This window comes from Sorex araneus, chromosome 1 (genome assembly GCF_027595985.1).
Source record: "Sorex araneus isolate mSorAra2 chromosome 1, mSorAra2.pri, whole genome shotgun sequence".
NCBI lineage: Eukaryota > Metazoa > Chordata > Mammalia > Eulipotyphla > Soricidae > Sorex > Sorex araneus.
In genome coordinates this window covers 145,839,603-145,850,974 of record NC_073302.1, presented here as the reverse complement: position 1 = coordinate 145,850,974, position 11,372 = coordinate 145,839,603, and the positions used below count along the sequence as shown (strand labels likewise).

At 44.6% G+C, this 11,372-nt stretch overlaps 1 non-coding gene across 1 annotated transcript; it reads left to right on the top strand.

Annotated features, from left to right (window-relative positions):
• Positions 1–6,660: 6,660 nt before the first annotated feature.
• Positions 6,661–6,762, top strand: LOC129401365 (U6 spliceosomal RNA). Its single transcript, XR_008628293.1, has one exon. It is a non-coding gene; the product is annotated as a U6 spliceosomal RNA (small nuclear RNA).
• The last annotated feature ends 4,610 nt before the right edge of the window (positions 6,763–11,372 follow it).

The following is an 11,372-nucleotide window of genomic DNA, read 5'->3' as shown; positions in this document are numbered from 1 at the left end:
AGACACGTTCACTAATAAGACATCCACTTGTCTGAAATTGAATGTCAAACACACAACTGTTCGCTTCAGCCTCTTTCTCTCCCACAAAATCCGTGGGCTTCCCCCAGCCTTTGCCATTTTATTTACTGGCACCGCTACCAGCCCAAAACAGTGAGCTTTAGTCCGAGTTCCACTGTCCATCCACCATCACTGAGGAGATCCTGAGATGCTACCTCTGCCTGCTAGCTCCTCGTATCATGTGGTTTGTGCGTTTGCATTACATACTGGCATTTCACAGCGGTAGGACTGCAGTCAGGAAAGCCTGTAAGCCACTCACTACTCATGAAGGTGCTGCCTTCCACCTTGGACCCCATCTTCTCCTAGTCTGAGCCTTCAATCCCTAGAGTACTGAGCTTTCCTAACAGGGTTAGTGTGCAGTTTCCTCCACCGGGGATATTTGCCTTTCTTATATCTGATATGTCTTCCAAGTCTGTTATCACATCCTTAGAAATCACATCCTTAAGGAAGTCTCTCTTAACAATGTACACACACACATACACACAGGTGGTTTTTCTTTTTTGTCTCAGTACCAAGAACCAAACCCAAGTTTCATATACACACTTTACCATCGAGCCACATCCCTGGCCCTACAAACTTGTTTTCTTCCACAGAATCCTAACATTAACTTCTCTACCATCAGTTTCTCTATCAGATGCTTAATATTTGGAGGAACAAGGTCGGGTTGTGTAACTGATGAATCCTTGCCTCCCACCACTCAGAAAGGCAGGGTGGTTAGCACCTGTGGTGTTTTTATATTAGAGAAGATACAGGTCTGCAGGCTGTGGTGGGTCGACCTGTGTCCCCTTCCATACCTTGAACGGGATCTTCATTAGAAGTCAGCTATTACGCGTTAGTTAAAAAGTGCTTGGGGCTGGAGCGATAGCACAGCGGGGAGGGCATTTGCCTTGACCCAGGTTCGATTCCCAGCATCTAATAGGGTCCCCCGAGCACTGCCAGGGGTAATTCCTGAGTGCAGAGCCAAGAGTAACCCCTGAGCATCGCAGGGTGTGACCCAAAAAGCAAAAATAAATATAAAGTGCTCATGCTGCCCCATCCATTGCTGAACGCCCATGATCCCAGAAGCCATCTAACTACTCTTGGCACCAGCAGCTTCTTGCAGAAATACCTCCAGACTGTGAACTAAGCCACGGCTACATGCCACCCCAGGAAGGGAAAGGTCTTTCTCTCTCGGCTTTTCCTTTCTGGGGGTGCAGCATGGCGACCACCATCTTAGAAGGCCCACTAAACAGAGGCATGAGCTTGCAATGATGCAATTTTTGGCAGAAATTTCCCTGGACTTAGCTACTAAAATACAGAAATCCAAAACCGCGTGGCCACTATCCTCATATCTCTTCATTCTCAACAGGGGAAAACAAGTTATCAAATGCTGCCTTTTCAGCAGGTTCGATTTTGGGGGGAAAATTCCAAATAATAATAGTGAGTTTTATGTTGAAATATTGAATGTAATCAAAGTAAAGAGAAAGTAAAGTAAAAATTATCAGCTACTCAGGTGCGGGGGTGGGGTGGGAGGTATACTGGGATTCTTGATGGTGGAACATGGGCACTGGTAAAGGGATGGGTGTTTGAGCATTGTATCACTGAGACTTAAGCCTGAAATCTTTGTAACTTTTCACATGGTGATTCAATAAAAAAGAATTTTTTTTTATAAAGGACTCATGCTGGTCTCAGAGGGGCCCTTAATTCAACAGGAGTGGGGGTACTTAGATACCCCAGGGAGCACTGGGGACACAGATGGTGGAAGTCATGTGAGAGTGGAGGAAGAGACTGGAGCACCAGCTCAGCAAGGAAGCACCAGGAACGGCCAGCAGCCCCAGACCTGCCTTCTACTGCATGAATAAAAGGAGATTGGGTTAGAGTGATAATACAGCAGATAGGGTGTGTGCCTTCAATATGACTGTATTGTATACCCTGAGCACTGCCAGGTGTGGCCCCAAAACCAAATGAGACAGAAAATGAATAAAGCTGTCAACGGCAGATGTAGTCTATTGCCCATTCTAGATTTCCACTAGTCAGATTACTTTTGAAAGTGGAGTGATAGCACAGGGTAGGGAGTGTATTTTGCACACTGACCCAAGGTTCTATCCCGGCATCCCATATGGTCCCCAAGCACTGCCAGTAATTCCTAAGTGTAGAGCCAAAAGTAACCCCTGAGGGCTGGAGTAATAGCACATCGGGTAGGGTGTTTGCCTTGCACGCAGCTGACCTGAGTTCGATTCCCAGCATCCCATATAGACCCCTGAGCACTGCCAGGGATAATTCCTGAGTGCAAAACCAGGAGTAGCCCCTGTGCTTTGCCAGGTGTGACCCCCCCCTCCAAAAAAAAGTAACTCCTGAGCACTGCTGAGTATGGCCCAAAAACAATGATGATCTTAGAAATGAAACTAGCTCTAGGGCTTGGGAACTGTATGGAAAATAACTAGTAAGGCACAATGTAGTGCTTGGAGAAAATGCAGCTAATTTCTAAGGCAGTTCTTATTTCTTGAAAGTAAAGTTACTCTCACCAAAGCGCTAATATGTCATATGAGTCGATGTTACCACAACTCTTGGAGCAAAAAATAAGGCATATTTGATTCATCAAGCAATTAAAATGCTCATTAAACTTTTGCTATCTGACCTGAGAGAACAAAAAGTGTTACTGGAGTGACGCTGGACGATGTTCTCATGGTCTGTTTTAATAGCTTTAATCCTTTTAAAAGTCATGTACTGATAATGAAGTTACTTCTGCCTTTTAGAACATCTTTGAACACAAATTGCATTAACTCGATGTCTCAGTTGCTGCCTCAAGAGGAATTGAATTACTACTGCTCGGAGTCATGAGTCTAAGAAAATGAACTGTTTTTTTTTAAATACTATAGATGATGATGATGCTTGGAAATCCTGTGATCACCAAGTCAGTGAATATCTTTTTCTTTTTTCCAAAGCTGTGTTTTTGAGATGGATTGTAATGGAAGCAGCACTTCGGATGTAAGAGGGTGAGGCCTTAATGAAAACAGTAGCTGGATAATTCCAAAGAGGGTCCAGAGAGATAGTACAGGGAGTAGGGCCTTTGCCTTGCATGCGAATGAAGCAATTAACTTGGTTGGATACCTACATATGGGTTCTACAAACACTCTAACCACTGAGCACAGAGCTGGGGGTAACCCTTGAGCACAAAGCTAGTGTGTGGCATCTATTAAAAAAAAAAAATGTACTGCAAAGTAAATTCCTGGTAGCCAATCACTGTCTAGTGTAAAGAACTCGGCCTAGATCTCCAGCATTATCCAGCCAGACTTGGTCACTTCCCAGTGGTGCCCTCGGCGCCTTCTCACATTCTACAGAGCTTAGGGATTCCGTTAAACAGAAAGATGGGAAGAACCAGATCATCTCCCAAATCCTTTCAAGCTCTAATGTACAGTTGTCTGTGGGCACAGTCTTAAAAAAAAAAAAAAAATTGAATCACTATGAGATAGTTACAAGGTTGTTCATGATTGAGTTTCACGTAATGTCCCAACACCCATACCTTCATCAGTGTACATTTCCCACCACCAATGTCCCCAGTTTCCTTCCCACCTCACCCCCTGCCTGCCTCAGTGGCCTCTCTCTCTCTCTCTCTCTCTCTCCCTCTCTCCCCCGCCTTCCCTCCTACCCCGCCTTTTTGGCATAATGATTTGCAGTAACAGATAATGAAAATGTATCAGGTGTATCCCTTTACCTACTTCCAACACTCAGTTCTTGTCCAGAGTGATTATTTCTAACTGGTGATCATCATACTGGTCCTTAGCGTAACCTAACTGCCCTTCCCACCCTACCCCCAGCGCCCCTCCCCATAAATACGCACACTTTTGTTGAGTTTCTATCAACTGACCAGTCCTCCATTTGTGGGATATAAAAAAAGTATGAGACTAATATCCAAGGCCCGGTAAAAGAATGACCTGGATATTATATTTATTCTTAATCCTCTGAAGCCTGCTTATATTGGCTCAGGATCTCAAGGCTTTCATCCATGTTTGTTTATTTTTGGTTTGGGGCCACACCTGACAGCACTGGGGCTTACTTCTGACTGTGCTTGGGAATCACTCCTGGTGGCGCTGAGTGACCATATGGGGTGCTGAGGGTTGTACCAGGGTTGGCCATGTGCTTTACCCACTCCACTGTACTATCCCTTGGGTCCCATTTTTAAACCAATGAATCTCTCGCTCATCTCTCTGCCTCCCCAAGGCCCAACAACTCAGCCAGAGGCTCGGGCTGGGGCAGGGAGGAAGGTCGGCAGCAGCCTCCAGCCGCCGAGTGCAGCAGTGCTCCGGGCAGAGCTGCACTGGCCGTTCCCGTGTGGCTGCATCACCCAGAGGCGGCACCTTCTGCCCGTTCACCCAAAGGCACCCAAGATGCTCAGAGGCGCCCTGCTCCACCCCGGGTTTCAATTCCCTTACTTCAAGAGAAAGCAGTTCAAAGAATACTTATATTTGTCAATTATTTTAATTTGTTAGAGCTCATTATCAGTGTTCTCGAGCCCTGAGGAAGAGCCCGCATGTATGTCCACCATACACAACTTGCAAACCCGGCTGCAGTGTTTTAGGGAACAAGGTTTCCAAATTCTAGCTGTTCTTTGTTTCTCGGTCTTTTTCTGGCCTTGCCTCTCTTCTGACCTTGTTTCCTTCCCAGGCCCTGCCTGTCTGACCCTCATCTCTCATTGTCATCTTTCCCCTCCCCCACCCAATTCATGAGACTTTCATCTGTGGTCTCCCTGGACTACCCTGGGGGGCAGGGGTCTACAGGAGGGCTTAGTTAAATTGGTCAGACAGGGGCCGGAGAACTTGTTCAAAGGGCAGTGCAAATGCCTTGCATACAGGAGGCCTAACTTTGATCCCCTGCACTGCATGGTCCCCTGAGCACCTCCAGAAAGGACCCCCAAGAGAGGCATGAGTAGCCTGAGCACTGCTGGCAGTGACACAAAATCCAATAAATAACCTGTTGTGAGGTTTGTGCTAATCAGAATCCTGATAAGGATGGATCTCAGTCTATCTTTTACTCCAATGAACATCTACTCAAGTTTCTTGCTCTACTAAAGCCTTGGTAGGGCTTACAGTGAGGACAACAAAGAGACAGACAGACATGCCACAGATTCCATTCACATGCAGCTTCGGGGAGAAGTCTCCATGCCAGCCGTCTCTTGAACGAATGCGCCTCACTTTCATCTTGCTCAGACCATAGGCTTAGTCACAGGCACAGGGAGACAGACTCCTTCTGTCTTGATACTAACCTTCTGGTTGAGTGGCTCCTTCTGCAAAATAAATAAATAAATAAATAAAATAAAATAAAATTGGGGAGGGGGGATTGTATGGAGGAATAGGGGTTGCTTGAGTTGCTCAGGGATCAGTCCTGGCAGTGTTCACAGGCCATATGCAGTGCCAGAGGTTGAACTAGGGTTGGCCCGATGCAAGGAAAGCACCTTACCCTCTGTACCATCCCCACAGCCCCTAACCCCAAATCTTTGAGTATCTTTATGATCTGTCAAGCAATCAGCCCCTGTAGACCCTGCCTCCTTCCCAGGTTGCCATGGGTCAGGTCACATGAGGGCTGTGCAGATCCAACTGCATTGAATGAAGCATGTATCATGCTAGCTTATCCTTTCTCTTCCTATGAAGGACCAAAAGATGGAGTCCCTGAGTCTTTGGTCTTTCCAAGATGATAAAAATAAAATTTTAAGGTTTTTTTTTTTTGTTAAAATGATACATACATTAACAGAAAGTATATAGAACAACACAACAAAAAGTTAAAAAGTCCAAGAGCAGAAACTGAAGAGAGAGTACAGCAAGTAAGGCCTTGCACATGGCCAATCCCAGTTCAACTCCCAAACTACATATGGTTCTCCAAGTACCACTGGGAAAGATCACTGAGCACTACAGAGCCAGAAGCCAAGCACAGCCAAGTGTGGCTCAAAATCAAAATGAATTGCTGGAGCAGATATGAAATTTCAGCACTGCTGGCAGTGACATAAAAAGTGACCAGACATAGCAAAGACATTCAAACATCAGGATTCAGAAGGCTGTGCAGGCCAGTGACTCCATCTACACATAAGATGTGCTCCTCAGCCCCCCACCCCCACCCCCTCAGCCAACTACCTGAATAAAGCTAACAGCTGAAAGAGAGGGAGTTTCGAAACCAAGGCAAAAGCCAGTGGCCTGAGTTGTGGAAAGTTGAGCACTGCAGAGGCAATATTCCAAAGATTCCAGGTACATGCGGGTCTAGAACCAATTAACCATTATGTGAAGCAATACTTGAGGCCCAGGACAAAATGTCATGAAGGAGCAGAATGACTCTTCAAGGCTGACAGAAGAGATCTTGTTCCCTCAGTCGGAGCAAACAGTGGGGCGCCCCTCACAAGGTTTGATTTTCAGAGTTCAGGCTAAAATTAGCAGTGGCAATAGTTCCCCCAAAACTTAAGAATTCTTAATTTGAAGCAAAGGCTCTAAATTTGTTAGCAGAATATTCTCAAAAATATCTACAGGAGATAAAACTCTTCAGTACCAAGTAAAGTTCACCAATTAAGCCTCATATATTTAAATTACATTTAAATAAATCAAACAGATATGAAAGGTAAGAACTTAAAGAGACATGACAGTGCTCGTTTCGGCAGGACATATACTAAACTTGGAATGATAGAGATTAGCATGACCCCTGTGCAAGGATGACACGCAAATTCGTGAAGTGTTCTATATTTTTAAGCACACTAGAAATGACATCTGTACCTATATGTTCACTGCAGCACTATTCACAATAGCCAAAATCTGGAAACAATCCAAGAGCCCTAGAACAGATGACTGGTTAAAGAAACTTTGGTACATCTACACAATGGAATACTATGCAGCTGTTAGGAGAGATGAAGTCATGAAATTTGCTTATAAGTGAATAGACATGGAGAGTATCAGGCTAAGTGAAATGAGTCAGAAATAGAGGGACAGACAGAGAAGGACTGCACTCATTTGTGGAGTATAGGAGAATATCACATAAGGCTGACACCCAAGGACAGTAGATACAAGGGCCAGGAGGACTGCCCCATAGCTGAAAGCCTGCTTCATGAGTGGAGGGGAGAAGGCAGATGGCATAGAGAAGGGATCACTTAAGAAAATGATGGCTGGAGGAATCAGTCGGGATTGGAGATGTGTGCTAAAAATAGATAATGGACAAAACATGATGACCCCTCAGTGTCTGTGTTGAAAGCTATAATGCCCAAAAGGAGAGAGAGTGTGGGGAATATTGTCTGCCATGGAGGCAGGGGGAGGGTGGGAAAGGGGGGGTATACCAGGGATATTGGTGGTGGGGAATGTGCACTGGTGGAGGGATGGGTGTTTGATCATTGTGAGATTGTAACCCAAACATGAAAGCTTGTAACTATCTCACAGTGATTCAATAAAATTTTGAAATATAATAAAAATATATATAGGCAAAAAAAAAAAGACATGACAACTCTTCAGTCTAGCTTATACCATTTATCTACTCAAGTTATTAGTACACAGTAATCGTTAATAAGATAAAAGCATCAGGGGTCTGGTCGTACTCACTCCTAGCAATGGGGATGCTCTGAAGCCTCTTCCCTCACACCATCCAATCCTCACACAAACAGTATTTGAAGGAAGTTCAAGAGCTGTTCTACATGAAGAAATCCGGCATAGAACACAGAAGCAACAGAACTGAAAACCTGACATCTAAGAGGCAACCACTGAAACTTTGTAACGTGCCTGTCAAATTGAGAGAGGTGGAGTGGGGACGGGATGGGAAGGGAATCTGAGAACACTGGTGGAGAGAAGTTGACAGTGGTGGAGGGATTGGTGTGGGAATTACTGTATGCCTAAACCTAACTATCACTAACTTTGTAAATCATGGCTCTTTAATAAAAAGTTAGAGAGAGCAAGATGGGGCATAAGGCCTGGAGGAATACCCGAGCAGCTCAGACTGCCTGCCTTGCAACCCTGCAAGTGTAATTATGAGTCCAAGTTCCACAGTGTTCTATATGCACTGAACACAATCCTTGCAGCACTATTGTTTGAATATGGCAGCCATGCTGTGATGCCAGACATCACAGAAAAAAATAAGAAAAAAAAGCAGCGTTTTAGAAACACTGAATTAAACCATCAGGTCACACAGCATTCTGTATTTACTTATCTGATAGCCAATTTGGGGAGACATTTTTATTAATAGGCTTCTTAAATGACCAGTACGAGCACAGAGCTCTGTGCATGATGTCTGGAGCTTATGCTCTGATAAAAGGAAGGAAGCATGATATTTGCTGGACAAAGACAAGGAGTAGCAATTCCTACAATACAAATTCAGCAGTAAGAAACTCAATCTGTGAACAAAAAGACAGCACTTCCTAGAATGCTACAAAATGTCTAACGTGCAAAGCCTTGACAAATTGTCACAGAACCTGAATCAACCAAGTTTAAAAGGATCCAGCTGGGTGCTGAAAGTCGGTAAAGGGATATACATAACCTTTTGGTATCTGTATTGCAAACCATAATGCACAAAAGGAACAAGATGGGGTAGGGGGAGTGGAGAGAGAGGGAGGGGGGAAGAGAGAATTTTCTGAGTGGTTCCAACAGAGGCAGGCTAGAGGGAGGGGGTTGTTGGCATAGGGAGGCTGGGGACACGGGTGGTGGGAAATGTTCACTGGTGAAAGGACGGGTATTAACACTGTATGACTGAAACCCAGTTATGAGCAATTTTGTAATTGTGCATCTCATGGGGATTCAATTACAAAATAATAATAATTAAAAAGGCAAAAACTCAAAAGATTCTAGTTGGGGTTAGAGGAGGAACTCAAGGCTCAATACATGCCATGCACACTGCATGCAGGGCCCTGGATGTGGGCACCTTCCTCCTACCAAAAAAAGAAAAAAAAAACACCTCAAAACTCTGATTTCAAACCATGAAAAATCCTATTATTAAAGTTATGGTAGAAATGTAATTCATAAAAATGCATTTTTTTCAGAAATGGAAAATATTACTAACAGCAAAATTTCAAGTTTCCTCTTAAAATGTTACATAATAGCCCTAATAGTCAACTAACCTTTACTTGTACCATATACTATTCTTATTGATGTACACAGTAAGAATGCAGCATATCTAAAGTTTTCCCCTTGATTATCCATAGTATTATATAAATAAGTAGTATTACATTAACCTTAAGATATAGACCAATATTATTATTTTTTAAAATCAATCTATTAGTTTACAAGATTACAGAATTTCAGGGAGTATAGCTTAACATCTTTTTTTTGGGCTTTTTGGGTCACACCTGGCGATGCACAGGGGTTGCTTCTATAGAGCATTATTTTAACTACTAAGCTATATAGCCACACAGTGTACCACACAGTGTACTTCCTCCATGGAAATCAGAAAAAAAAAAACAGATTCCCCAAGTCTCCTGTCTACCATCAACAAAAACTGGTAGAATAACTCAATCTCTTCAACTCTCTTACAGAACACTTTTCATAAATTGAACGTTAAGAAATTATCTGAAAAGAAAGAAAAGAGCTGATCTTAGAAGTATATGGTTTCCCCAAAGTTGGAAAATTTTCCAGAGTGTTAGCAAGGAGATGGCTCCCAAACGCAGTAGCTAAACCACGCCAGGAGAAAAAAAAAAAAACAAAAAACCCTTAGGACACAGCTAGTCGGGCCAGAGATGGCACAAAGGGTTTGGAACAGACGTTTGCATGCCCTGGGTTCGATCCCCAGCACCTCAGCCCCTCAACCCACCCTTATGGCCTACCCCATAAATTAAAACATTCAGCATAACCAGTTACGTCAGTTCTAACGGTCAGAGCCATCCGATTGCTCCTCTCACCTGCATTGTATAAGTGCCCCAAGGTGACATGAGCGCTGCAGTCCTAGCAGTGGCAGAGGGCCAATGGAGACCGCCACTCTCCAGGACCACGTGAGCTTCTTCCATGGGCAAGAATCACAGGGCCTCCCAATGCTGGCTGCTGGGACACGCAGAACCCAGCAATTCACCAAACAGAGCAGCCAAGGCCATGTCCCTTCCCCTTCACCCTGGAAACTCAGGACACCTGAACAGAGCAACAACACTGTCGGTCGCGGGTTCCGGTGCTGGGTGGAGAGGTGGTATTAGCGCCATAGGCTTCATTCTCACATGGGTAAGCAGGTACGGTCACAAGGACACACAGGAAGAGGAAAAGGCTTTGCACCTTCTCGGCACACCTGCTCCAAGACAGCCACTAATGTGCTTAAGAGATAAGACAAGGGTTAAGGTTCTGCCTTACACGCAGCCAACCCTGGTTTAACCCGCATCACCAGAGTTCCCTGAGCACCTCTTGGAGTAAGCTCCAAGGACAACCTAAGGTGTGGGTGGGCCTAAAACAAACCAATGAGCAAGTTGGTCACTGAAGTGACTGAGTCCAACAGATTGAACTTTCCTCACCAACCAATCCCAAGTCCTAAAAATTAAAGGAAATGTCAGAAGTGAAAACCTGCATGGGCAGCATTAGCAAATACTCAATCTCCTAGAAGGATCAGCGTTTCCATGAAAAACTTGTGTGTGTAGGGGGAGGGGTTATATGTATATATACATAGGTCAATCAATCACGATCACGAAATCACGAAATCCCATTAATCACCGATTTCTTGGTCGGGCTCAGTAACATCTCATTTCGTCCTTTCCCTGAGATCTTAGAAGTCTATCTTGACTCGGCCCTCCTAACGATGTTGCACTGGGGGCTCTTCAGGGTCAGGGGAATGAGATCCAGCTTGTTTTTTGCATATGAATACACCATGGGAAGCTTGCAAGGCTGTCCCATGTGGGCAGGAAACTCAGAGAAGACTGCCAGTTTCTCCCAGAGGGAGAAGTAGGGTAAAGATATCGCTTCTGAGAGCTTGTTTTTAAGTCTCTCTCTGGATGTTGGCCATTGAAGGGATTACACACACCTGGGTTCCTCTGCCGGTACCTTCATGCATAAGTCCTGTCTGAACGTGTGGAGAGGGGCCTCAGGCATGGCTGTAGCTAGGTTCCGGTGGTCTTTGGCCGCTGGGAGCTCTGCTCGGGGTGGGGAGGGAAGCTGGAGCCCATCCCCTCTGAGGGGCCCCGGGAAAGACAGCCAGGCGTGCAGGCAAGAGACTCTCTGGCCCCATATACGTAGATATGGTTATAATTTTATATATATGTGTGTATATATGTATATGCTGTACTAAATATGCGAGTTGCTAAAAAAAAGTGCTTTGGGGAACAAAAAGGACGCACCCTTAGGTGAACATGCTGAGAAAAAGTAAATCAGTAATAAAAAATTACCAAATGATTTGTCATATGTGGAACAGAAATA